This window comes from Acanthaster planci, linkage group LG03 (assembly GCF_054643075.1).
Source record: "Acanthaster planci isolate LZ-2023a linkage group LG03, COTS_SCS, whole genome shotgun sequence".
NCBI classification, from domain to species: Eukaryota; Metazoa; Echinodermata; class Asteroidea; order Valvatida; family Acanthasteridae; genus Acanthaster; species Acanthaster planci.
The window spans coordinates 4757113-4784937 of record NC_141779.1 but is presented as its reverse complement, the minus strand read 5'-3'; the positions used below and the strand labels follow the sequence as shown (position 1 = coordinate 4784937).

At 41.9% G+C, this 27825-nt stretch overlaps 2 long non-coding RNA genes and 1 pseudogene across 2 annotated transcripts; all 3 read right to left on the bottom strand.

The window, feature by feature from the left end:
• Positions 1 to 195: 195 nt before the first annotated feature.
• LOC147799574 (uncharacterized) lies at positions 196 to 21902 on the bottom strand. The gene is made up of 5 exons (XR_015424788.1): positions 21882 to 21902; positions 20975 to 21060; positions 6064 to 6148; positions 4231 to 4296; positions 196 to 1408 (listed from the first exon to the last, which is right to left on the bottom strand). It is a non-coding gene; the product is annotated as an uncharacterized LOC147799574 (long non-coding RNA).
• Positions 12340 to 13627, bottom strand: LOC147799575 (uncharacterized). Its single transcript, XR_015424889.1, has 5 exons — positions 13490 to 13627; positions 13252 to 13320; positions 13026 to 13097; positions 12787 to 12855; positions 12340 to 12524 (listed from the first exon to the last, which is right to left on the bottom strand). It is a non-coding gene; the product is annotated as an uncharacterized LOC147799575 (long non-coding RNA).
• A 3991-nt stretch (positions 21903 to 25893) lies between the features above and the next one.
• On the bottom strand, positions 25894 to 26904 carry LOC147799573 (uncharacterized; annotated as a pseudogene).
• Between the last annotated feature and the right edge of the window lie 921 nt (positions 26905 to 27825).

Below are 27825 nucleotides of genomic sequence, written 5' to 3'. Positions count from 1 at the left end.
ACAATGCTTGCTCCATGGCCAAGTTATGTAATAAGGCCCAGGTCTTCAATAGTGATAAAGCAGCATCCAAAAAGCCAACACATTTCTGTAGTGCATCATGGAGGAAGGAAAAAGACATGTACATGTATCCCAATATGTACCTGGTGTTTGATCTGAAATGAGCAGATAGAAAAGCTTGAACACTGACAAATTGCCTTCCTGGTTTGTATATTTACCATCTCAGTTTATTCTGGAAACTGCCAAATTACATGCTTTGCATTTATAAATCTTTAATAGTTTTATACATGTACATCTTAAGTATCTCTCTAATGAAAGTGTAAACAAACTGTTCACAAGTTATACATATGATTGTGATTGCACACTTTGTTCTCAAAATACAACATAATTAAAAGTCCCTTCATTTTTTAATTGCTTTTCAGAACTCCCCAAAGAGTGCCTAACAGCAGTCTACCCTCATCATGCTACCATCAGCAGAAGTCCAGGGATCAGACGAGGTTAGCGTGCACCTGCTCCACTTCGCTGCCCGTGCTGGTGGCCATTAGGGAACACAGCGCAGGTTGGTGGGCTGCATCAATGTTACATTGGTTGTACTTGTGACCGGCGGAGCAATGAATTCAGGAAGGTCAGAAAGGGGTGAGTTGTTATCAAGTCATTTTCTTCTTGTTTCAAGAATGTTTCATGTCACTTCATACATGTACATGTAGATGCAAGGACCTATGCGGATGTTGGTTAATTTTCATGCACACCACCGAAAACAGAAGAGGGTAAATTTGCCAGTTTTTGCTGTCAGTTTATATATACCATTTTCAAATCTTCGCGCTGCAGATATTTGCTGCTTGTTTTCATAACCCACCAAAAATTTAGCAGTAGAAAAACACAAAACGCTGTATGAGTTTGGGTCGTTTTATTCACCGGCGCTGCAAACATGTACATGTGTGATTTGTGGTTGTCAAATCTCAGGTTTTTTGGGTCGGTTGAAAGCCAAGTTATACATCATAGCAAAGTCACAAGTCAAGCTTTATGTTGGTGTGTTTTTACTTCAAGTGTTTAAACAGGTAACTCCAAAAACTTCCATGTCGCTGTACAGTTCATAGTGTACTGAATCTCCTCTAAGTATTGGATTTTATTGACCAGGTCCTACTTCAACAGTCCAAATTATTCTTAAGGCTTTGCATTCACATTTTCCTTTGTCAAATAGTTAACCAAAACGATAAACTCGGTTCCCTCTAGTCGTGTTTTAATCAAATTCAATTATGATAACTGATTACTGCAAGAACTTGTCATAAACTGTAATTAAAAGATTTTGAAGAGTTTTAATACCTGTAAGTCAATTTCATTTAACTTTATTCGTTTCATTTTGGAAATCTGTCAGATGCCCAAAGGTCCATCTTGTCTCATCCTTCAGAACCTGCAGTCAAAATAAAAAAATACAAAGTTTTAAGTCAGTAAACAAACTGGAAGCAAATTCCCATCCCATTTTTTTATATCATCATTCACTTCTTGTTGTTTGACATTCACTGGAGATACATGTATGTAGTGCTAGCTTTTTAATTGAAGTTTCTTTCCAAATGTTTCAAGATTTATGACAACACTTAACGTTAAATGAAAGTTGGGACCTCATCAATAAAATTCAATGCATCTGAGGTAACTCAAGACCCTTTTTAACTGTAATGTAATCCTTGGAGTTTGACATTACTTGGCCAACTGAAAACACTTGAAATAAAAACACACCAACATAAAGCTCAACTTATAACTTTGTTGTGGTATGAAACATGACTTGGAACTGACCAAAAAGACCTGATATTTGACCTCCACAGTGACATGAAACTTTCTTGAGACTTGAAGAAAATGACAAGATAACAACTGTTCCCTTTTTTGTCTTCCTTAATTCATTGTTCCTCCTGTAGCAAGCACCACCAGTGCAACATTGATGCTCCCCCAACTTGTGCTGTGTTCCCAATAGTCACTGGTACTTGGGTTGAGGTAGGGTAGGGTTGAGGGGAGGGTTAGGGGAAGGGCAGGGGTGGGTAGGGTAGGTTGGGGGAGGGGAGGGCAGGGGTGGGTAGGGTAGGTTGGGGGAGGGCAGGGGTGGGGAGGGCAGGGTAGGGTAGGTTGGGGGAGGGGTGGGTAGGGTTGGGTTGGGGGAGGGCAGGGGTGGGTAGGGTAGGTTGGGGGAGGGGTGGGTAGGGTTGGGTTGGGGGAGGGCAGGGGTGGGTAGGGTAGGTTGGGGGAGGGGTGGGTAGGGGTTGGGTTGGGGGAGGGCAGGGGTGGGTAGGGTAGGTTGGGGGGAGGGCAGGGGTGGGTAGGGTGGGTAGGGTAGGGGAGGGTAGGGCGGGGGCATTAGGGTGGGGGAGGATAGAGCTTTCTAGATGTTGTCTTGAAAACAGCTCAAATAAAATCAGCAACAAACAAAAATTTGCTGTCTTAGTATTTTTTCTTTTGTGTATTTATCACCGACCCTCCCCTGCCCTGCGCGACCCACCCCCGCCCAGCGCGACCCTCCCCCAACCTACCCACCCCTGCCCTCCCCTACCCACCCCTGCCCTCCCCTCCCCCAACCTACCCTACCCACCCCTGCCCTCCCCTACCCACCCCTGCCCTCCCCTCCCCCAACCTACCCTACCCACCCCTGCCCTCCCCCAACCCAACCCTACCCACCCCTCCCCCAACCTACCCTACCCACCCCTGCCCTCCCCTCCCCCTAACCCTCCCCTACCCTACCTCAACCCAAGTACCAGTGACTATTGGGAACACAGCACAAGTTGGGGGAGCATCGATGTTGCACTGGTGGTACTTGCAACAGGAGGAACAATGAATTAAGGAAGACAAAAAAGGGAACAGTTGTTATCTTGTCATTTTCTTCAAGTCTCAAGAAAGTTTCATGTCACTGTGGAGGTCAAATATCAGGTCTTTTTGGTCAGTTCCAAGTCATGTTTCATACCACAACAAAGTTATAAGTCAAGCTTTATTTTTGTGTTTTTATGTGAAGTGTTCAGAGTAAACAGATAATGTTGAATTTCAAGAAATACAATTGTCTGTACAGTTCCATTTCCTCAGATCAATGGATTTTGTAGAGGCCCTAATTTTGGGTAACATTAAATGTCCAAATCGTTCAAAAAATTGGGTGTAAGAATTTAAATAAATAGCCAGAAGTATCTCCAGTAATAAACAAACATCATGTGAATAATTACAAAAATTAGTGATGGTAATTTGCTTCCAGTTAGTACTCTGACTTTTTAAAAGTTGCAGGTTTGGAACTTGTCAGAATAGGATTTCAAAAACAGTTAGCTTGAATTAAATTAACTGTTCAGGGCTCTCAAACTCTTGCACACGTAATTAGTTGTAACTTATTGCATTTATCGGCTGTCAATCATTTTTATTAAAAACCTTGGTGATACATGTACCAGTACTGAAAAACACGATTTGAGTGACGAGTTAATCGCTGATGTCTTGGTTGACTTTTGACAAAGTAAATTGTTGAATGTTAAGCCTTAAAAGTAATGTTGACTATGAAAATAGGACATCAACAAAAAGCATTGATCAGAGGAACTTCAGTACCTTCTGAACTGTACAGCTAACTGTATTCCTTGAAGTTCAATGTTATCTCTCTACTCTAAACGCTTGAAGTAAAAACACACCAACATAAAGTTTGACTTGTGACTTTGCTATGATGTAAAACGTAACGGTCAACTGATCTAAAAAACCTGAGATCTGATAACAACAAATCACACATGTACATGTCTGCAGTCCCGGGTTTAAAAATGTGAATAAATTGACCAAAACAGACAATTTTATGCAGCGCCTTGTGTTCTTTATATTGTGTTTTTCTACTGCTGAATTTTTGGATGGTTTACATTATATAAAAAGCAGCAAAGATCCACACACAGCGCAAAGATTCCAAAAAATGGTAGAAACTGACAACAGAAACTGACAAATTTCCCTCTTTTTCTTTTTGGAATTGTTGCTGCGGCTTTTTTGGTGGTGCTTTTGAAAATAACCAACATTCAAATGGATCCTTGCATCTACATGTACATGTATGAAGTGACATGAAACATTCTTGAAACGAAGAAAATGACTTGATAACAACTCACCCCTTTCTGACCTTCCTGAATTCATTGCTCCGCCGGTCACAAGTACAACCAATGTAACATTGATGCAGCCCACCAACCTGCGCTGTGTTCCCTAATGGCCACCAGCACGGGCAGCGAAGTGGAGCAGGTGCATGCTGACCTCATCTGGTTCCCAGACCTCCATCGATGGCCGCATGATGAGGGTAGACTGCTTTGCTAGGTACTCCTGGAGTTTTAAAAAGCAATCAGAAAACGAAAGGAATTACATGTATACATGTTTTGAGAATGCAGTATGCAATCACAATCAACTGTAAACCTTGCCAACACAATTTAGAATGTTTTTACTTTCATTATAAAGACACAACATATATACAAGTAACTCTATTAAAGATTTATGTTTGAAATGCATGTAATTTGGCAGTTTCCCATAAATCCAGATGGTAAATATACAAACCAGGAAGGCAATTTGTCAGTGTTCAAGCTTTTCTATCTGCTCACTTCAGATCAAACACCAGGTACATATTGGGATACACGTACATGTCTTTTTCCTTCCGCCATGAAATAGAAATGTGCTGGTTTTTTGGATGCTGCTTTTTCACTATTGAAGACCTGGCTGGGTCTTATTATGTAACAAGCCATGGACCAGAAGCAAGGGCATTGCTCAAGCATTACCTGCAAGCAGCTTGACAGCCCTCATTAGCCATGCAGGTCAAATTTGAATTTGAGTAGTGGAAGAGGTCACTGGACATGCTCAATTCTGCCAGCAAAGCCCTACTTTTGCTGTTGACAGCATCTGGCAACCGCGAATGCTGTGAGGTGCTGATAACTACATCAAAAAAAATTTTGGCGGGTTGGGTGGTGGGCGAGTGAGTGAGCAAGTTGGAGTGAAAAGGAAAAAATTAAAAAAGAAAAAAAAAAAAAGGACAGAAAGAAACAAAAAATTCTGAACGCAAGCAAAAATTACCTTTCTCGGAGGATAAAAAACATAGTGTACATCTACAGAACAGAAATCTTACCTTATTCCAAAAAATGAAACCTTCAATAAAGCACAGGTTTTTCTGACCAATTTTAAAGTTTTTTGATTTCAGATTTCCAAAATGAAAATGTGGATGAAGAGAAATACATGTACTCCACTGTTACAATCACAGTACAAATACTATAAAGTTTCAGTTCTCTTAGCAGTGTTAACTTTTGTTGTTTTAGGGGCTTTTACAATGTGCACATAAGATGGAAAGCTCTCACTACAGTACAAGACCAAGACAGCTATATGAACACAACAGATCCACACAAAATGTTTGGTATAGCAATTTTCTTTCTCTTATGCACCTATTCCCAGCTTGTACTGGTTCAAATGTGTGGAGGCCTGCCTTACCGTACGTGTCTGCATCAGGATTAGGGGAAGTTGAAAATAAATACATGGAACACCGTAACTGTTGCACTTGTCCACGTTATATTCTTTTCCAATCTGCATACTATTCATTGCTAATTTCCAGGGACACTGTACAAGTCGAAGTACTTATTCACAATGTTTGCTCATGTCACATGTCCTGACAAAAGATATTGGCTACATTACGTGCTGGCTGTTTTTTTGTAACATTTTCCTAAACTCTCGAGTCATTTTCATCAGTCCTAAATATTTTTCTTTTACACGTATTTGAAGCAAGTTTTTAATCTTCACTAAAATTGTACGCAAAATTTGAGAGCAACGGGAAATGTATTCAAGATGGTTCTTCATAGTACTTCACGTTTGTTATAGTGGCACTGTAGTGTACCTGGACCAGGAACCTATTTTAGGAACCAATGAGTCTCTACTTCAGAGAGCCAGACTTGTGGAATGGTACCCACCTCACCCTCAAAATGACCTGGGTTCGAATCCCACCTAGGCCGACATGAGGAGTGAAATAAGGAGTCAACACAAACACATACCAAAAGAACAAAAAACATTTGAAATTGGCCTGAAAAATTTGTGCAGCTGGTAGAATGAAAATCTTACCATTTTTGAAGTCCAAGAACTCTTGTTCATAGTGGAGAGGGTATCCTTTCTGCAGGCATCCAAGAAGACAGCGTCTGCCATCAACCTGAGGGAGAATCCAAGAAACAATCATGTAATAATTGATTTTGTTGTAGACGATAAATAAGCTTTCCTGTAGCTTGTGCTGCACCTTCATGGATCTGTCCAAAGCATAAACACTTCACAAAGTATAGGCTTTCAAAGTGGTCCGTATTTGTAAATATTAATGTTTGTTGTATTTGTCAATTTTACTTTTCCTTGTTAGTTTCTAACAATTTTTTTTGTAATGATCGCAGGGCCCTCATGGGAACCAGTTTGTAACTGTTTGGGCATACCCTGGGTAAAGAAATGAAATAAATAAAGAACCTACCCTAATAAATCTGTAATATTGGGCACCATAAAGTGAAATGACACTTAGACTTTGACACGTTATGACAAAAAACTGTTGAAGTGGTACTGAAAAGGCCTCAAACATTTTGACATCTAGTATTTGAGAGATAGATTGGCCACACAAACATCAATACAGTGAATTCATTGGCTGAAAATAAACGCAAGAGAAATAAGAGGCATTTTCCTTCCACAACCAACTGGGGCGATTTTGGAAACATGTAAGGCCAAATTTTGTGTCTGTGTTAAGTTGGTTGGATGACATGACAGGGATACGTACAACAGTCATGCATGAAGATACATGCAAGCTGCTGGCTTAGTTATGTCCAACGTGCATTGAAACGAGGAGTTTGGATGACGTACAGAAAATACATAACAGAAATGAATTTTGAACATGCATGAACCTAAAATCTTACTCTTAGCTGGACACAATCATTGTGAAATTTGCTCCGAAATAATGGAGTACGATACATTGAAGGTGGAGTGGAACGTAACATATTTGCTTGGCATACATGTGCATGTGTGTGTACACTTGTGTTTAGATGCAGTGGCAGTAGACTACAAGTATGAGTTCATACACGGCGGAGAATAACGCGGTCAGTGAAGGAGTATTCAGACCTGTATCGGACGGTCATTCATTTGTATGTACATGTACATATGTATGAAGCTTCTAGAAAAAAAGACAGCAACCCATGTGCGTGCCTGTATGCCGTGTCTACAATTCTCAATGTATCTCGGGAAAAAGTGATAATACACATATTGGATTCTTGTAGTGAAAGTGAGTGGATTCGATTCCTATAACAGTTACTATAATTTACTCATCGATGAACGAGGTTGATGGCATGGAACCTGTCTGTGTAGCAGGGTTAAGGTCCCAAACCCTAATGGTGGCCCAGCAGCACAGCACCGACATGACCGAAGACCATGACAGCAGCTACAACACAACACAAGCAGTCGGCGAGACTTATCTATCATTTTCCAAACTTTTAAATTGCTTCTGTAAATCCTTGGCAAATTACTTATCTGTGACTCTGGGGAAAGTTTAAAACCTATCCTTATTGTCTTGAGTGTTGTCCGGGAACAATCCATTTAACCCCTTATTGCACGGAAAACCCGAAGAAACATGAAGTCTCAGTTAAAGAGATTCTTGTCCGAAGCAACAAAACTGCACAAGACAAAAACACAACAAATTGTGCACTCTAACATGATGGATGGAACAATCAACGTAGTGGATAAAAACCATGCAAGAACATTGTATATTGAGTATGTCTCTTTTGCAAGGCTCACGAGTGTAAATGCACCCTACACACGCAGTGTGTACAGTCCTGGCAACCCCCAATTATTTCAGGGTCACTGGCATATCATTAATACATAACGAGCATTTCTGAAATTGGTGAAAAGGGTCTTACGGGAGCCCATGTTTTTGACATTTTTTCAACTATAAATGAAAAACTTCTCCATTTTGTCATGCTGATTTTGGATGAATGGTCTTGTCACCTGTTGTATAAAAGCTATAACGGGAAAGAAGGGTTTCTTTTCATTTCATAACATGTATTAAACAGACGCAACATATTCTCAGATATTCTTTCAGGTAAATCTACCATGTTTGGGTTTATATCACGTGAGGGTTGAGAGTCTGAATCGGCAAGGAAAGACAAGGCATTTTTTTTAGAAGCAAATTCATAGTTTAAGTACACACAAAAATCCATTTTTTTATCAACACACAATCAATATGGTTTCTCTAACATCAAAAAGGTAGTGAATATCAGAACATGCACTAGTCCCCAACTGCCATTTTTCACTTTGTACTGAGGTTTCCTGAAAGATTTTCTAATAAAAATGAGATACGAGACATAAATTGGTTTCTGATGAAAATCAAGTGCCCTGAGCTTGAGATTTGATGTGCATGTAATTCTGAGTGGCGGGTCTTTTGTACATCTCTTGATATGCATTAATGCCGTTAGATTTGGATTTAACAGCATTAATGCAAATCAAGAGCTACAAAAGACGGCTTTCTAGATCATGTGAAACAAAATGTATTTCCTATCAAAATTTTATGGAAATTTTCAATGTTAAAGTGGAAATGAAAAGAAACTACTCTTTCCCCAATTATAACCTTTATACGAGTACAACAAGTGACAAGATAATCTCCCAATATTAACATGGAAAAACAGTTTTCACACTCATGGTTGAAGAATGTCCCATAATGGGCTCCCACAAGCCCCTTTTTTGCTGATTTCAGAAACACTCATTATGTATTAATGATATGCTAGTGATCCCAAAACATCAGAGGGGAGCTATGGCTGTTAACAGGGTGCAACTTTACACACAAGTCTCATGGTAGAGGCATGCTCCAAAGAGTCCAGATGCGATGTTCTTCCATGGTTCTGGTCCACTCTGTTGTTTCATCCATTAATGGATCCACTTATAGTGTTTTAAAGGTTTCCATGCAATAATGCAATAAATCGATCATTCTCAGACAACACTAGACACAATAATACATGAGCAAGAAAACGCTGTGCCCAGTTTCAGACCAGCCTTGTGTTTGCATGCTCAGCCGCTGACTGTTGTCTTGATAGCCCCTATTATTCTCAGTTGGTAACATTGCAGTTTGAGAAAAACTTTGAACTCCTTGTTATCGTCGACAACATTTTCTCGGCGGATTTGTATGTATTTGTCACAAAAGTTGACTGTGTCGTCTAGCTTTCTTTGCTCAAGACACTCCCTGCACGGGGTTTCCTTATAATGCCGAGGCCTCTTTGTGGTGTCTGCCAACCCACTCGCTGGACAGATGAGCCATATCTGAGTGGACGTTGTTCAGGCTCCCGGAGCAATGCAGCAACAGCACATAAGGCTGGGAGTGAGGAACGAAGGGGCGGTGTGGCTGATGTGGGGACCATGGCAGACATCAGCGGAGAAGGCCAACGAGGCAGGGTGTCTGCCGACGGCTGGATCCTTAGCTGCTGTGATATTGGTTCCTGTGAGCCAAGGCATTGAGTTCAGGGTTGGGGCCCTGTCTACTCATCATCCACTCAGACTGGACTGGTAGGGACAACTGACGCTACGGGGAGCACTATGGGGGCGATCAATACTATTGCCATAATGGATGGGGGCACGGACAAGCAGGTGGCTGAGCTAGGGGTGCCAGTTGCAATTCCTACAACGCGGTTAGGGTCATCCCTCGTGGGGGTTCACTCCCTTTGTCCGTAAAAGAGAAGATTTAAAGTGGCAAATTTGTTGACTTCGTGCAGCTTTATCATAGGAATGTGCACCTGACTCTCATCTGCCTTTCATAATTATGGTATGGCTGTGTATATTTCACGACATGCTCCCCAAGCAGGGCCGTAGTTCAAATATGCCAAGACAATCTGTATGGTGTCGCATCGATTTCCTGGTTTTGGTTGGCAGTTCTACGATGAGCAATTCCGGCTCCATAAATTGGCAGATCCGAGCAGCTCTTGGGCTGAGATGGACTAACATGTAGAGTTATGGATCACAGTGGCCGCAGCCTCTACGAATGCTCAGCGCTTTGCACCGGGAGGCAGCGGTGGTTATGATGCCGACCGGGCTGTAGACACAGGGGTGACTTTTGGCACTGGGCATTGTTTCGCATTCAACAGGCTGAATGGGTACACTTTTCTCAGGTGCGGATTTGCGCATAAATGTAGCGTGTGCGATAGATTCGTCCAGTGTGCACAACTGTCGCACCGCCATGCTGGGGCGAAAAGGGGCCATACCTCATGGTAGTGATTCCTGGGGGAGGAACCTGGCGGACATGCCTCAATCTGCAGCACGGCCCAAAATGTATGTTCCTCGTTCCACTGCAGTTTCTGCTGTGGATAGGTTGGTAAACTCGCCTGGTGTTTCAAATTTTCAGCCCTTCATCACCAATTAATGTTGTGGTTTTACGGCAATGGCTGGCACATTACCCCGACAGAATGGCAGCGGAGACCTTGCTCAAAGCTATTTCTCGAGGGTTTTCCATTAAATATTTAGGTACGCGGGAGCGGCAGGGGCACGGCTTGATCTGCTCCTTTGGCATTGCTTTTTACAGCACTTCAATGTGGTTCCCCCCCCATTGTCCAGTGCATGGAAAGATGAACCCTTCGAACTTTTTACCGATGCGGCCGTATCTTTGTTCTGCAATGTCTCAAACTCAATGTTGCCTTTCAGACTGTTCACATTCCTGGGATTTTTAACAAATTGGCCAATGCTTGATCTCGTTTTCAGATGGCACGTTTTCGTGCCGCTGCCCCACATGCAGAGCCAACTGCAATGCCTCTTCCGCCCCTGCTGACACTTTAGTGAAAAGTGACGTTAAGCAGCTTTCGAAAGTGGCAATTACGGCAAATTCACACAAGACGTTCTCTGTGGGTTGGAATATTTGTACTCAATTTCTTGCACAATGAGATCTGTTCTGCCATCTGCCCGTTCCTGTCACCATGATTTGAGAGTTAATTAGGTGGCTTTCGTTGTACGGGTTACCTCCCAATGCCATTGCTACTTATGTCGCAGGGCTTAGCCATTACTATAAGTTGCGTGGTTACTTGGACCACACCAAAGCATTTACATGTATGTGTAAGGACACAATACTGGCTAACAAAAATGGGACACATAGGTAAAAATTCAATCTAGTGAAAGGTGTTTAATTTACTTTTAAATTATGAGAATAGACCACCCTCTATCAGAAAATAGCAATGGGAAGATAATCGGCCCAAGAAATTTTCTTCCATGCAGTGCTTTCTGTAGAGGGGGGCCTCTTAATTTAACGTTGGTTACGGTGTCCACTTTGCAGTCAACCATGCAATAATAAAAGTCAAAGAAAAACAATGTGGAGTTGTATTGTTGTGGTTAAGCTTTTCCTTCTTTCTGAAAGTCATCTTTAAAAAAAATGTTAATTGTTACTAATTTTACGATATCTTAATAAGGTGGACACCGTAACTAACGTAACAAGTGTACTTTTTCACACACAACAATTTTAAATGATTTGCAGTTTGACGACTTGAGGAAAACAGCTGGTTGCGAAGCTTGCAAGTACTTCAAAGAGGACATTATCATTGACAACCAAAGAACAGATACCCTCAATTTCAAAGATCTTTGTCCTGTTGTTTAACGTTAGTTACAAAAATGACACGGACACCAAAAATTTCGAATCAAAGCTAACATTTCATGTGACAAGTTTATTATGACTTGCTTTACTGGAGCCCTCAAGGTAGTTGCCTCACCTTCAGAAAATTGCCTATGTTACTATGTGCAGGTGTTAATACATGCACATATTTTTTCATTTCTTGGGAGCATCTCTGTGATCTACATATCTGATAAGCCACTTAATCCTATTTTTAGATTGCCCTATATGCATGCAAGAAGGTTGCACATGAGCTTCACAGAAGTTGAAATCTTTGACATTGTGAACTTAAGTACATGTATGTATATTTAAATGTGCACCATTTCCAACATTAAACAATTCTGAGGAACAAGTAAATTGAGTCAATGACTATTTTATTTTTCATTCTAATCTTGTTTCTTAAAAACTGTATTTCATTGTGGAGGCTATACACTGACGATCCCATCTGAAGAACATGGCACATCTCATTAAATGAATTTCATTGAATTTATTCAGTTCGTGCCACCTGGGTGACTTATCTTTGCTGAAAAACTGATGAACTTTTGACTACAGACCTTAGACAAACCTCTGATGACATATTTAGACAAAACTACTTTTGGCAATAAACGTTTAAAAATACTTATTAGCATAGACACTGTATAGCGCATTAATTTTACCTACTTCTTTGCTGTCCAAGTGAAAGTAACGCAAAGATGGATCTGGAATAAGTGAACTTGGATTAACAACACACAGAATGAATTTCCTGTTAATGGTCAGATCTTTTTCCCAAACAAAACTTTGCTTATTTTTATTTGGACGATCCATGCAGTATATAACTGCCAGTTCATCACTAATGATGCGCTTGATGGCACCTGGATACCATGCATCCTCAAATGCGACTACAACTATATCCCCTGCAGTGAGCTGGCGATCGGCAGGCTCTTGTGGGGTCCTGAAATTACAGAAATGGCAACAGGAATGGTTGAAATCGAATAATCTTTGATTTAATTACTACTAAAGCTTCTTTCACAAGGACATGTGAATCTAGACATATAAGCTTGGATTAAATGATGATCTAATGATGATCAAAATTCCCATTAGTTTATGAGTGTGCTTCAGTATGGTAGGAACCTGTGACAGCGGAGTTTGTGTCCCATAGAAAGGCACTCGTAAACAAACCTTCGTGTCATCAGTACAGGGGTCTATTGCATTACCTGCTGGCGTTTTCAGGAAGGTCTGCACCATCTGATCCAACCATTGAATCTTTTTCTCCTTTCTGGCTTCTGAAATAAGATAGAAGAAAAATAAAATTTAAGTAAAACAATTTTGGAATACATAATCAGAAGTGGCTTGATTTGTGAAAGAGAATGGGGCCACATCAACATGGGTTAAATAAATGTGCTGCCTAATTTTTCCTACTTAGAATCAACATTTCCACAGACAATTGCACTACCTGCTGGGGTTGTTAGGAAGTGCCACATCATCCAATTCAGCCATGTCCTTTGTCGCCGTCTGACTGCTGAAACTGAAGGGAATAAAATACAAACAAAGATATTTGTAATATACTTGTCAGTGATATGTTCTTGCTGAAAAGCTTTCGGCTACATACAGGTAAGTATGGGAATAAATAATGTTCTGCCAAAGTTACTAGGAAACGATTTTCACAAACATTGCATTACCTGCTGGCATTTTCAGGAAGGTCGACATCATTGGATCCAGCCACTGCATCTTTCTCCCTGTTCTGACTTCTGATTAAGGTGAAGAAAAAAAAAAAGAATGAGCAAGAATATTTGGAATACACCTTGCAGTGACTTGCTCTTGATGTAAACCCTTGGCTATGGCAACATACTCCTGGCTTCAAGACAGTCCTGCTAAAGTTTCACCCGCTAGGAATAAGGATTCTTACAGACAATTTACCTGTTAATATTGGCAGCAAGGTCATCTGTTCTGGTCTTCACTTTCACTCCTTTCAAACTGGAAGTTTTCCATGTGCCGGTTATATCCTCATTGCTGCATTTCCCTGCATTTGCTATCATGCAGGTATGGCAAAAGCAGCTTCGCTCCCTGTATGCAACAACATAGGCTTGCCTGTACCTGTTACACAGTGTAGCCGTTGTGTTCCTTTGAGTGTTTTTACATCTGTACGGTCTGGTCTGTTTGCGATTAATTTCGCCCTCTTCCACAAATATAAAGCTCCTCTTTTCATGGACATGCTCATCAGGTATGCTTGGACGTGTCAAGTTTTCCTTTCCAAACCTGTACAGGTCAAATGCATTGGCTATCTCGGCCTGTCGTGCAGCAACATTTATATTTGCCTGCTTCTTGAGTACTCCAATTTCGCGGGTCGCATGGACCCTTGCCGTGTCTACTTCCGAAGTAATGCTTTTCGGTTTGAAAACCAAAATCAGAGATGGAAAGTGATACATCGCTGAAGTTAATTTTGCTTTTGTACTGCGATGATGCACCGTCTGTGAAGTGAACAAGTTTTTCAACTTTGACGCCTTTTTCCTGAAGCTGCTTAATAGCCGTCTTACTGAAATGCTGCACACCGTGGTTGCAGTGTTTTGTGTCACTGCTGATGAACATCATTGAGTCTGTGACAATTCTTGTGCATCCTTCTTCAGTACATTTGTAGGATGCTACAACTGGGTGTATTGTTGCTTGAACATTCGACCAGTGAGCCCCCTGGGCCTCATCTTGTGATTTGCACGCATAGTTCTCCCCGAAGTCCATGCAAAACACCACCCAATTAGGTGGGACATTCTTGGAAATGATGTCGTATTGGCGCCACTGCCAACTGGCGTTAAACAGGTGCCTCGAGAATGGAACCATTTCCATTTCAAGCTCATCTAGCATAATTTGGATGGTTGCCGTTTTCCTTTCTTTGACCATTCGCTTTATGGTGCTTCCCTTGTAAGGGAACTCTTTGCTTTCCCACCGAGACCAACTGATGTCTTCATGAACTCTCTGTGTTATCTCCTTGAGGCTGGCATTGACTAAGTGGACTCCGCATTTTTTACACTCTCTGTCTAAGCACTTCTTCTTGTACTCTTGACCATCAACCTTTGGGCAGAGTGGTAATTAGAAATGTCATATTTGTCTTTGAAGGCACACTGTCCCAGTTTGTGCACTGCCATGTATCTTGTGATGGCCTGGAGTTTAAACTCGATATTAGTGCAGCGTTCACAAAGACATTGTGCAAGTTTGTTGTTTACCATCGTCAGAATATGGCTGGGTCTCAGCTGCTTAAACTTGGTTTTTCCGATGGTTATGTCTGGGTTTTCTCTGTTGAACTTGTCATACGCACTTCGCAACGTTATGTCCATAACCTTCCTACTTTTAACACTTCCACCATCTTTCTTTCCACTCCGTGCATCAGGCAGATCTCTTGAGATGTCTCCTCTTCCATAAAACTCAATCACCCTATCAACTACACCTGTTGGGAGTGCATCACTCCTCCTTTTCCTTGTATCCAATTGACGGACATCATCGACCCTAGCAGCACGTTTGGTTAGAGAGTATCCAAGTCCAAGATGTTTTCTCAGATGCTGCCTGTATCCATGGGTGTATTTCCGCTTCACGGACAGGGCTGCTGCTAATACCCGTTTCCTGTGCAAGGAAGACGTATTTCTTTGCTTGTTGATACCCAACACTGCGTCTTTGATGTTCCCACACGACTCTTTGGCGAACTGCAGAAATCTTCTTGATCTTGGACTAGCGCTAATTCCTTTCTCTTTTAGTTGCTGTTTTTTCTTTGGAGTAGCTTTGTGAATTACTCTTGTCAACACTTCTGCATACTGTCTACTGTTTTTTGGCATTGCTTGCTTGGCACGGTACACAGCCTTGCGAAAACTACCACTAGAGACTGATACAGGTATCTGTCGTGCCTCTGACGAGTGTGTTAATGGTGGTGTTGATTTGATGGAGGATATCCTTTTCTTCTTTTCGGCATACTTTGCCCTGCGTTTTTCATTGGTCCTCCGCTTTGCCTGTGCTGTTTGCTTTGCTCTTTGATTCTTTTTCTGTCTTCTCCATTTGCTTCTCTGTGCTTCTTTTGCAAGACGAGTTTTGGGTGCTGCTGCCTTCTTCGCTTTACTTGAATTTGGCGCTGCTGCATTTCTCTGACGAAATTTTCGGACACGAAGTCGGGTTGTCTCGCGATATTGAGCTTTTTTCTCCTCTGTTAAATTTGAAAGATACTCTTTGACCCTCAAGTTTTCAGATGCGCAATGTAATTTATAGAGAGTAGGATTTTGTTTGATGCGCTGCCGGTATTCCCTCTGGTACTGTGCATTAGTCTTCCTTTTTTTTGGAGGCTCATCCTGTGCTATCTCGTGCTGTCCATCCAACTTCCTCTTCATCACTCGAAGACTATAGCGAGGTGGGTTATCAGCCATTTTGTACTCTGTACCTGTTGTATAAATTACCAAAAAAACCAAAGTAGAAACTCGAGATGTATTCAACCCATAAAATCTACCAATTAAAAAAATTGCTATTGCCCTTTCTATTTTTGAACAGTCTGGATAAAAGATGCCATTGCCAATTACAACCAAAATTTAAGAAATAAAAAGCGCAGTAAACATACAACCATACAAACAGAAAGAGGTAAAACACTAATGTGAAAAAAAAAACACAAAAAGACATGTCACAGGGATTCTGACTAGGCCTAATTAATTATGCGGGCACCATGGCAAGAATGTCTCCTTGCCTACAAAAGTACAAAATACATGTGTGCAAACATCTGAGAAACATAAAAAAAAAACTCTAACAGGACCCCAGGGGTTCCACAAAGGCAAGTTCCCCTATCTGTGTAAACATCACTTGCCTACGTGTTACATCAACTTCGCTCCATTTAATTTTAATTCACTGCAAACTCGCCCCCATACTATTGTATGACAAATGGGGCGAATATTAATACAAATGGGGCGAAGTCGAAAGTGCCGGTATTCAGTCGGGGCGAAGTTGTCCGCTGTCACTAACGTTATACGAACTCACAGAAAACGAATTTCAAAAGTGCAATTTAGCCCCGTCAACTAGTAATATCATTGCATAAGGACACTACTTGGAATACCAACTCGTAAAACAACAGGATTTGACATTTTCAATCACTGTAAAAAAATATTCTTCCGTTCGTTACGAAGAACGTTTAGAATGGCTGTCCGCTGAAACTAACGTGAAAAAACCACCCAAAACTTCAGTCTACGAATTGCATTTACAACAAATAACGAAACCTCAAACATGGAGAAATGTATCATTCACTCTGACATATTTAACTCGGACACGAACTTATGTTCTTCGCTGATTTTTGTATATTTTACACAAATGTCAAGTGTTTCTTACGTTCGTGACTGCGGACACGTACACCATTTGTAAAATATCACGGTGTGTAACGAACGTGAAACACTGATGATTTCGTAAACTTGGCAAGGCTATTCTTTAAGTTTGTTCATTTTTGTAATGGAGTTTAGCTTAAAAAGTGTAAATTATTTGTCGTTTTGCAATTTCAAGAGGGACTTCAGATGTTTACTATTTTTTTCTTCCGTTCGTTAAACATGGACACGATTCACACGAAACCATCGAAGCGGTCCGCTACAAAGCCCAAAAATCACCCATTGACTATCCATTAAAATCTTCCCTTTTACAATGCCATCTGACCTCTTTTCACAAAAAAATACAGAAAATAAAATACATTTAAGTTGATCCAAACCTTTTGGCTGCTCTTTTTCCGGATATTGGCTGCTCTTTTCCTGATTGTTGGAGGGAAAGCTGTCGCGCGCAGCAACTTTCTCTGTTCGTTACAAAGAGGCGCGAAAGCGACGCGCGGTGGACACGGTGCTTAAAATAGCTTTATCTCGGAAAAAAACGTAATCGAGCCTAAAACAATTGACCTTTAGGTCATCCATGCAGGGTACCATTGCACGTGTACGACCACTAGTCAGACTGCGTTGATCACCAGTTAAAACATGTGGACATTTTACGTTAGTTACAAAATGGACACGAAAATTATAGCGATCGATGTGTTGATGTTTTCTCATCCTCGAGGGTAATTATGGTCTAGCACACATTTTACACGATGGTTATTAAGCTCATTTCGAATAAAAATGGCTTTTACAGGTAAGGGTGAGGCTTGTAAATGATGATTCTGGCCCTTTTCGTCATGGTATGGTGTGGTGGACACGATGTGAAACGAACGTTAACGCAGGTTCAGCTGCCATTTTGGAGCGTGGATTTATTTATTTTTTTTTTTGTAAAGGGCCAAAATATTACTTCATTGCTTAACTCAAAAAATATGATCATTGTGATAAAATACGTGAGCTATAAGTAAAGTAGTTGAGTTCATTAAATTTTGTTCAAGCAATGTCCCATTTTTGGGCGCCATTTTGAACTAAAATTTGCTCTTCAACGTGAATAAAAATTATAGACTCGCATTTACACTGAATTATTTATCTTTATTTATCTCTCAAATACATGTACAACTATAATCTCAAGCAAACATAGCTTGAAAATGGTTACATCATCTGATAAATTAAAGTTCATTTTTTGCATCATGAAAGTTGGCCAGTATTGTGACCTTACACGTATGTGAATTTAGGAAAGCAATGGTAGTATCTTTTTTTTTCTTCTTAAGTTTTTTCGTCACAAATTTTAGGGTGGGGAATTTTTTTTAAAAATTACAAGGTAATTTTGATGATTACGGTGTATTCCATCCACTGTTTTTTCCGTAGATTCGTAACTTCAGGACCAGTCTTGTCAAAGATGGTATCCAAGTCAGAGCCTCTTCAAATTGTGTTGCCCTGACATTTCGATAAGTTAATATCCAAAAATTGTTTGAAAACTCGTGCAAAACGATGCACATAGAGCATGATAATGTACGACACAATAACTTTGCACGCACCACACCACTTGTCACGAAACCCTCTATCACCGAAAGCGAAAATGTACTAACCTTATATCATGCCGTAAATTTAAAGTGAAATGTGTGCTACCGCGAGTTAGTAGAGAGTTATAGTCACTACTGCTGACGCAGAAACAGCTGTAATGAGACCCACTGACACATGTATAAATATAAATGTTTCACTGACAGCCAATCACAACACAGTGGTCCCTGGCCCCAGGATGCTGTTTACCCACAAGGCTTGTGCTTTGAGCCTAGCCACACAGATACGTATCACTGTACGCACGTACTGTACATGTGCACGTAGACTCAGTCGTGTGTATTATGAAGCTTCAGTATTGTTTGGTGTCCAAACCAAAGATCGTATAAGTCCGATATGCATCCAATATTCTAATGACACCAAGATCAGTGTGACGGTTTGGGTGTGCCATTACATCCACGACGCATGCCCGACCGTCTAGGTACGTGCAGCGAGCTGTCCATGCTAAACCCGTCCAAACTATTTCTTGCAAGAGTATACACTGTACATTTAGGCAACACTTAAAATAAAAAGCTATATATTTTAAATTTTTATTAGGCCTCACTTTATTTTCAACTTACTGCACATTTCATCATAATTCCCCCTGCCTCCCAAATATCGCGATTCACATTTGTGCATCACAATCCTGCACCAAGGCATTTTAGAATCGATATTATCGATGCATCAGTGAATCATTACGGCCTTAGTTACTGTCATAGGAATCAAATCCACTCACTTTCACTACAGTATGTGTTTTACCACTTTTTCTGAGACACATTAAAAACATGGACACAGCAAACTGGCATGCACTTGGGTTACTGTCTTTTTCCTAGAGGCTTCCCGTGTGCACGCAGGTGCAAACAGTCTGAAGGTAGCCCACAATGCAGCCTGAAATACGGGTCTGGATACTCCTATGCTGACCGTGTTACTCTCTGCAGTGTAGGAATAGTCTGTTGCCACTGCATGTGAACATGAGAGCACACACACACACGTATGCCAAGCAAATACATTACGTTCTACTCCACCTTCCATGACTGGTACTTTATTTCGTGACAAATTTCAGTTAATTTAACCAGTTAAGAGTAACATTTTAGGTACATGTAAATGCATGTTACAGATTAATGTCTAATGCTGTGTATTTTCTGGACATGCCTGTTGTAATGTATGTATACCCCTGTTATGTCAACCAATCAACACAAACCCAAAATTTGACCTCACGATTCAAAAATCGGCCCAGTTGGTTGTGGAAAGAAAATGCCTCTTACTTCTCTTGTGTTGTTTTGCGGCTGATGAATTCACTGTATATTGGTTTGGGGTGGCCAATCTTTGTTCAAAACCCTAGATGTCGAAATACTTGAAGCCATTTTTCAACGTCAAGAAAGCAGCCAGGTGGTGAAGTCTAGCCCCACATGTAGGGCTGTGGTGACTCTCTTTTGAAATCTGTCTCTATTCTGTGTTTCTGTCACCACCACAGCCCTGCTTCAAGGCATGTCTTTAATGCCTGAAATCCAAACTGCAGGATTGTCACAAACTTTGAATCCTAATAACTTTCGAAAGGAGAATGACTCACCAATTTTACTTACACTGGTGTATTCCTAAGAGTTTGGACTTTTATACAAGCACCCTAAAGCTTTCCAAAACCGTATATTTTTTGATGTACATCTATGGCGCCTTGAAAAACCCTTCCTGTGGTACTATACATGTATGCCGACTGTGGGTGTCGTCATTTTGAAAAACGAAGGCAGCGCTTCGTCGAAAGTCAAGGCACCCGACATGTGCCATAGATGCATAATTCATTGCAGAATTCATAATTCATAATTTGTGCACGCACTTTGCTAGTGTACAGTACGCCCACAGCACGTGTGTGGAGCATGGTACAGTGACATCCTTTTTTCTGTTATTCAAATTTAATTTCCTTGGTTCCTTGTTCCTCTGTCACGCAAGCTGACAGAAAAAGGCGCCTGTCAGGAGCCTTGAAATCCGACGCAGTGAAGCGCTGCCTTCATTTTTCAAAATGGCGATGCCCACGGTCTGCATATAATACCACAGTCTGGGTTTTTCAAGGCGCCATACATCAGAAAATATATGGTTTTGGTAAGCTTTAGGTTGCTTGTATAAAAGTCCAAACTCTGAGGGATACGCTGGTGTAAGTAAAATTGTGAAGTCATTCTCATTTCGAAAGATATTAGGATTCAAAGTTTGTGGCAATCCTGCAGTTTGGATTTCAGGCATTAAAGTCATGCCATGAAGCAGGGCTGTGGTGGTGAAAGATAAGAGACAGATTGTAAAAGAGAGCCACCACAGCCCTACGTGTGGGGCTACAGGGAGGTGAAGTCTTGCCCACCTTGACCTCCAGGCTCCAACCTCATGGCCAAGGTTTGAATCTTGCCCAGGCTGACATGAGGAGTGGAGTAAGGAGTCACAGCAAACACACACTGGAGTGAACAAAACCTACTGAAATTGGACCCCCCCAGAAATAAAATCTTACCTTGTTGGGAGGTCCAAGAACTCTTGTCCAAACTGGAGAGGGTAGCCATTCTGTAGACATGTATGAAGGCGGTGTCTCTCATCAACCTGAAGGTGAATCAAAGAAACAATCATGCAATTATTAATTTTGAATTGTGGACAAGAAATCAAGCCTCCCCATACAGCCTGTGCTGCATTTTCATTAGACATGTAATTTTTAACAGTTACCCGGCCAGAGAAAATAAAACACTTTTTACATGTATATCACCAGGCAGGTATCCAGAACAGGCATAATGGACTCTATGCATCAGCCAAGTTAAACCACTTTTTCCTTTGGATACATGTAGTGATGTACATTTTCTTTAATTTTGCAGCCAGCCCAGCATCATCCATCTTCAATACCCTTCAAAATTGGAGGTTGAAATGGAAGAAATCCCAACCCAATGTCTCCGCAACATGCCATATTACCGGTAATTTTCACAGGGCTCGCTGTACTGATGCCGTGAATAGAATATCAATTGATTTTGAAGAAAATCAGAATTATTTGCAAATTGGTTATGCAAGAAACAAAGATATTTATTCAGCTAGTACTTGGTAAAAAAGTGTTCTTTTTCTAAGCCTTTATAGGTTTGTCATGAGAGTCAGTATTGATTCAGCGTTGTTACCAACTTTATTTGCAAGAACGACAGAGAAGGTTGCAATAGAAATGTAAGCTAACTGTTGACTGAATTGGACAATTGAAAAGCAGATTAATACTGGATCTGGATACTGAGTACGGGATACTGAGGAGATGTACACTGCAATGATGCAGGACTTATATACGGTTAGAAACAGGATGTAGTTAAAGTCACAAAACTTAAGAAAGGAAAGTTTTAGTGACATGTCTTAGCTGGATTCTTAGAACAATGACTGTAAATGAATAATTTCACCTTAAAACTAAGTCCTTGGTGGATGATAGTACAAGCTTAAATGAAGCACGCTGAAGTGTGCCACAGCCTCCAAGCTAACAAGGTCAAATAGGCAAAAACAATATTTTAGAACACACTGTGTGGGTGTTAAAGTTAAAAATGAAGATTCTGAATGCTAAATTCACTAAAAGAAATAAATGCAAATAATTCAAGTAATTGTGCAGAAAACGCTACAGGAGCCCCCTTCCAGTGAGTTTGCAAAAGCTAACGAATGAATGTGACAAAGCATTTTGGCCAGTGGACATGGCGACCAGAACGAGTTATGCGAGTATTATCAGGAGAGTGATGTGGTTGGTTCACTGGAAGAAAATCCTGAGAAGTTGGAATAGGTGGAATTGTAAGAGCGTCGAAGTGAGCACTTTTAAGTCTATCTATGCTGATAGTGTCTTCGCGATGGTTAAGATCAATTACAAAGTGCTTCTTGGAACGACTTAGAACTTTGTACATGTAGGTCCATCATATGGGGGTTGTAAGGGCTTACGAACAGAACCGCGTCTAACAAAAACGTGGGTACATTATTGTAAATCATCTGGAACGTTTATGCTATTCCATTGCTGTGTCCGAGTTGTTGGTGGTTGTAGTTCTTGCATAGTTCGTTTGAGGCGGTGAACGTAATTAGCAGGATCCAATTCAGCAGTGTTTGTTGAACTATCGAAGAAATCTCCAGGCAAGCGAAGAGTTGTACCATAGACCAGTTCAGCAGCAGTGAGGAAAATCAGATGTAACTGTTGTGCGGATCTCAAGAAGAACAAGTAGTAATGTTTCTGTCCAGTTGTTGGGATTTGACTGAGCTTTCAGGGAAGTCTTAAGCTGACGATGGAATCGCTCAACTTGTCCATTAGCAATTGGGTGGTATGCTGTGGTACGAATGCGTTTAGGTCCGAGCATTCTGGTGAGAGCGGAGAACAGAGCGGATTTGAACTGTGTACCACGGTCGGTTGTGATGGTGGATGGAACACCAAATGCAGCAACCCAGCTGGATATGAATGCACAGGCTACTGTTTTGGCTGTGATGACAGGTAGCAGGATGGCTTCTGGCCATCAGGTGAAACGATCAATGCAAGTAAGGATGTAAGTGCATCCATGAGAGGGTGGCAATGGGCCAACTATGTCAATGTGTACATGATCAAATCGTGCATTTGGGCCTGTGAACTGTGATAGTAGTGCAGAGGTATGACGGTGAATCTTTGCGCGTTGACACTGAATACACGATTTTGTCCAATTGCGCATATATATCATGGTTGATGCTGGGCCATACAAAACGGTCCGTGATTAGTCGTTGGGTGGGACGAATGCCAGGGTATGACAAGGAGTGAAACGAGTCAAATACAGCACGTCGTAAATCTTTGGGAACGAATGGTTGTGGATTTCCCGTTGACATGTCGCATGTCACAGTCCGGTCACATGATGGCAGAGGAACATCTCTGAGAGAGAGTGAGCTTGCGGACTGGTGAAGTTGTTGTAGTTTGTCACACTGTCGTTGCATTTGTGCCATCTGGCTGAAGTCGATAGGTGTGCTGGACTGCTCTGGGTGGAGGGAGTTGAGTTGTACGCGCGACAGGGCATCGGCGGCAGGGTTTTCACCACCTTTAACATATCTTACATTTATGTCACAAGTGAATTGTGAAACAAAATCAAGGTGGCGAATCTCGCATGGCAAGTGTTTGTCAGTTGATGCAGCAAAGGCATATGTGAGCGGTTTGTGGTCTGTATACAGATGGAATTCTCGGCCCTCAAGAAAATGGTGGAAGTGGCGAATGGCAAGGTACATGGCTAACAGTTCTCGTCCAAAGGTGCTGTAGCGTGTTTCAGCTGGCTGAAGCTTTTTGGAGAAAATCGAGATAGGCTGCCATGGATCATCGACCCACTGTTGGAGAACAGCTCCCACTGCCAAATCTGAAGCATGCGTCATGATGCTCGATGAAGCGCCTGGCTTTGGATGTGTTAGGAGAGTAGCGTTGGTGAGGGCGGCTTTGATCTGATCAAAAGAGGCCATAGCAGCAGCATTCCATGTGATTGGGGCTGACTTTTTGCCTGAATTGGTCAGCAGTGCCGTGAGAGGATGAAGGACTTGAGAACACTGTGGTATGAAGCGGCGATAGAAATTGACTAATCCAAGAAATTCTCTCAGCTTGGTCAGTGTAGCAGGTTGAGGAAAGTTCAAGATAACACTGACCTTCTCGTCGAGTGGGCGCACACCTTGGCTGTCAACTTGATGACCGAGAAACTCGAGAGAGTTCACTCCAAATTGACATTTGGCAGGGTTGATGATAACTCCGTACTGGTTGAGGCGATCAACCAGTAGGCAAAGATGGTGTTCGTGCTGGTCTGTGTCGGAGCTGGCAACCAGCAGGCCGTCAATTTATGCGTAGCAGAAATCCAGTCCACGAGTAACTTCATCAATGAAGCGCTGAAATGTTTGGGCGGCATTGCGAAGACCAAACGGCATACAGACAAATTCAAAGAGTCCAAAGGGAGTAGTGATGGCAGTTTTTGGGATGGAGTCTGGTGCTACAGGGATTTGATGGTAAGCACAGACAAGGTCAATCTTGGAAAAACTGTTTTCCCATGGAGTGATGCCAGTAAGTCCTGGATGTGCGGAACGGGATAGCGATCAGGCACAGTTGAATAGTTGAGAGCGCGGTAGTCCCCACATGGTCGCCAGTCACCAGGTTGTTTCTTGGGAACCATGTGAAGAGGTGATGACCAGTTACTGTCTGAGGGGCGGATGATGGCCAAGTCCATCATATGTTGGAACCCGTCTTTTGCCACTTAAGACGGTCCCGGTGAGACGGCGTGGACGTGCGGCAACTGGTGGACCTGTAGTGACGATGTGATGGGTGACATTGTGTTTCACTGGTGTGTCACGATAGTTTGGTCTTGTGATTGCAGGGTAGTCCTTCAGGATGGCTGCGAAACATGAAGGCGCTGGCGATGAGAAGACAGGACTCAGCGTGGGTGCGGTCGTGGTGGCGGCTGCGACGGTGAGGGTTGTAGTTGCGTCGATCAATCGCTGATTGCAAAGATCAATTATATATAACGGGTTTGCCCTTACCCAACATATATTAATAAACACTGTATGCTCAGTGCTTGTCCGAGAGCTTGTGAAAAAAAACCTCACAAGCTTACTCGGGTGGGACTCGAACCCACGACCTCCTGCTTACTAGTGCAGATGTCTTAACCACTCGACCATCGAGCTTGCCGGGGTCGGCTGGCCGGTCCGAGTCAAATGAAGCAGCGGGTACCGCGAACTATTTTCAAGGTGTATTTTGCGTTGGGGAGATGTTAATTATATATAACGGGTTTGCCCTTACCCAACGTATATTAATAAACACTGTATGCTCAGTGCTTGTCCGAGAGCTTGCGAAAAAACCTCACAAGCTTACTCGGGTGGGACCGTGGGACTCGAACCCACGACCTCCTGCTTACTAGTGCAGATGTCTTAACCACTCGACCACCGAGCTTGCCGGTGTCGGCTGCAAAGATCAACACAGAGATTGAAATATCTCAGGAAATCAGCACCTATGATTGCGTGTTGGATATTAGCAACAATAAAAACCCAGTGACATGGTCGCCGGAGTCCAATGTTAAGAGTCAAAGATCTTTCACTGTAAGTAGAAATTTTGGTTGAATTTGCTGCTTGCAGATCTTGACCGGGATTGGGATGAGGAGAATCGTGAGGGGAACGAGGAATTACACTGACCTGTGCCCTGTGTGGATGAGGAATTGTTGTTTTGTTGCCTTGTCAGTAACGTAGAATAGGCGACTTGATGTGGATGGGCCAGCAGTGCTTGTCACCAATAGTTGCTGGCTGAGCCGTTTCCCGAAGACGAAGTGCCGGAAGAAGTACTGGTGGCACAGGGTGTCGTGCACTTGCGGGCCTGGGCGCCAAATTTTCGGTGATACCAGCAGACGTCAGGAGAGGGACGGAAAGGACTGCGGCTGTGGCGATGGTTGCCACTACGTGACAGGGCTAATACTTGGGCCTGAAGTTGGGAGATGTCAGTTGCAGGAAAGTAGTGGCCATCTGGGATGGGGAAGTGGCTGTACATGTAGGTGTCACCGTAGCAACTTGAGGGGTTGGAGGAGGGGCAACTTCCACAATTTTGTCAGCCAACATAGCCAGTCGGTCAATGTCAACATCATCTGCAGAGGATGCAAGCACAAGCTGGATACTGCTTGGCAGCCTCTGTAGGAATAACTGTTTGAATATGGTCGGTTCGAGCGTGCATTCTCCGAGCAGCTGTTGCATTCTCCAGAGGAGTTGGGATGGTTTTCTGTCCCCCAACTCTTCTGAGGTCAAGAGTTTGTGCAGCCATTTTTTCTCGGACTCGCCTGTATGTTTGACGAGTTCTTCTTTCTATGTGGTGTACGGCTGGTTGGCAGGCCGATGTATCAAAATGTCTCGTACTTCTTGGGCGATGGATGGTTGTAGGGAAGCAACAACATAGTGGTAACAAGTCTCCTCAGATGTGATAAGCCTGGTGGCAAACTGGGCCTTGACTTGAGTGAACCAAATGAGGAGATCATTCGGCCAGAAAGGAGGTAGTTTGAGGCTAACTGCAGCAACGAGCTGGGGAGCAGACATGCTTGGAGTATCCATTCTCAGTCAAGAAATCAACAGGAGCAACTATTAAAGGACGTGCACTGGGTCACCAATTTATAGGGTCGTCATGAGAGTCAGCATTGATTCAGCGTTGTTACCAGCTTTATTCGCAAGAACAACCAAGAAGGTTGCAATAGAATTGTACGCTAACTATTGACTGAATTGGAGAACTGAAAAGCAGACTAATACTGGATACTGGATCTGGATACTGAGGAGCTGTGCAATGATGCAGGACTTATACATGTATACGGTTAGAAACAGGATGTAGTTAAAGTCACAAAATTTAAGAAAGGAAAGTCTTAGTCATATGTCTTAGCTGGATTCTTAGAATAATGACTGTGAATGAATATTCCAAGCACGTCGCTACACCTTACTAGTCATACGTTTACATTTACAGTCTCAGGAAGTTTTCATGTAGCAAATTTGGACTTTTTTATGTTTGTAACGGTGACATTACTGCGGAAAAATCTGACCAGAAAAACAATCTTTGTTATCAGCACTTACAAATAGATAAAGATTTCAAAAATCACTGCACTTGTAAATTTACTGAGCAGCCCAAAAATGAATGCATTTTTCTCGGAACAACACATATCTTACATGTACACCTGTAGATACAACATTTTTGCACTGGCACAACATTGAATGGATTCAAAATGTTCAGTGAAATACAAGAGGTCCATAAATGTTGGCTTCAAAGGCTTTAACCTAACCCCCTCGGGTGTATGTAAAATCGTATTGACATTGGAGGATTTGGAGGTGTTGGGGTTAAGGAAATGTTCACTAAATGAATGATTGGTACTGTCAAAGGTTTCAGCAACGGCCAATTAGCAAAACTTTAATCACTTACATGTACATGTATGTACATTTTGTACAGAAACAGTGTGAAATGTGTCTAACTCAAAAAAAAAAAAAAACTGGTCACACAAAACTTTAAAACTTTACCATGAGTTGCAGTACAGTCACAAGATCAAATTATGGAACAAGACTTGAATGGGTACACGGCTACAGTGTACCGGTACACTACAACTGCGTTAACTTTAACTTTTTCAGGACACCTGATTCAACCAGTTTTACATGTACATCTACACAACTACTGTAAGCAGAAGTGTTCATGCAAGCAAGAAAGATGGCAAAAACAACTATTCTCAGTTCTCCATAAATCAGGAACAGACTTTTCCACATTACTACTTTTGAATATCCACCCCAAAATGTCAGCACACGTTATCCTGATGTCACATAAATTTCAACAAAAGAACATGACATTCTGAAAAATGCACAAGTTGATGTTACATGATTCCC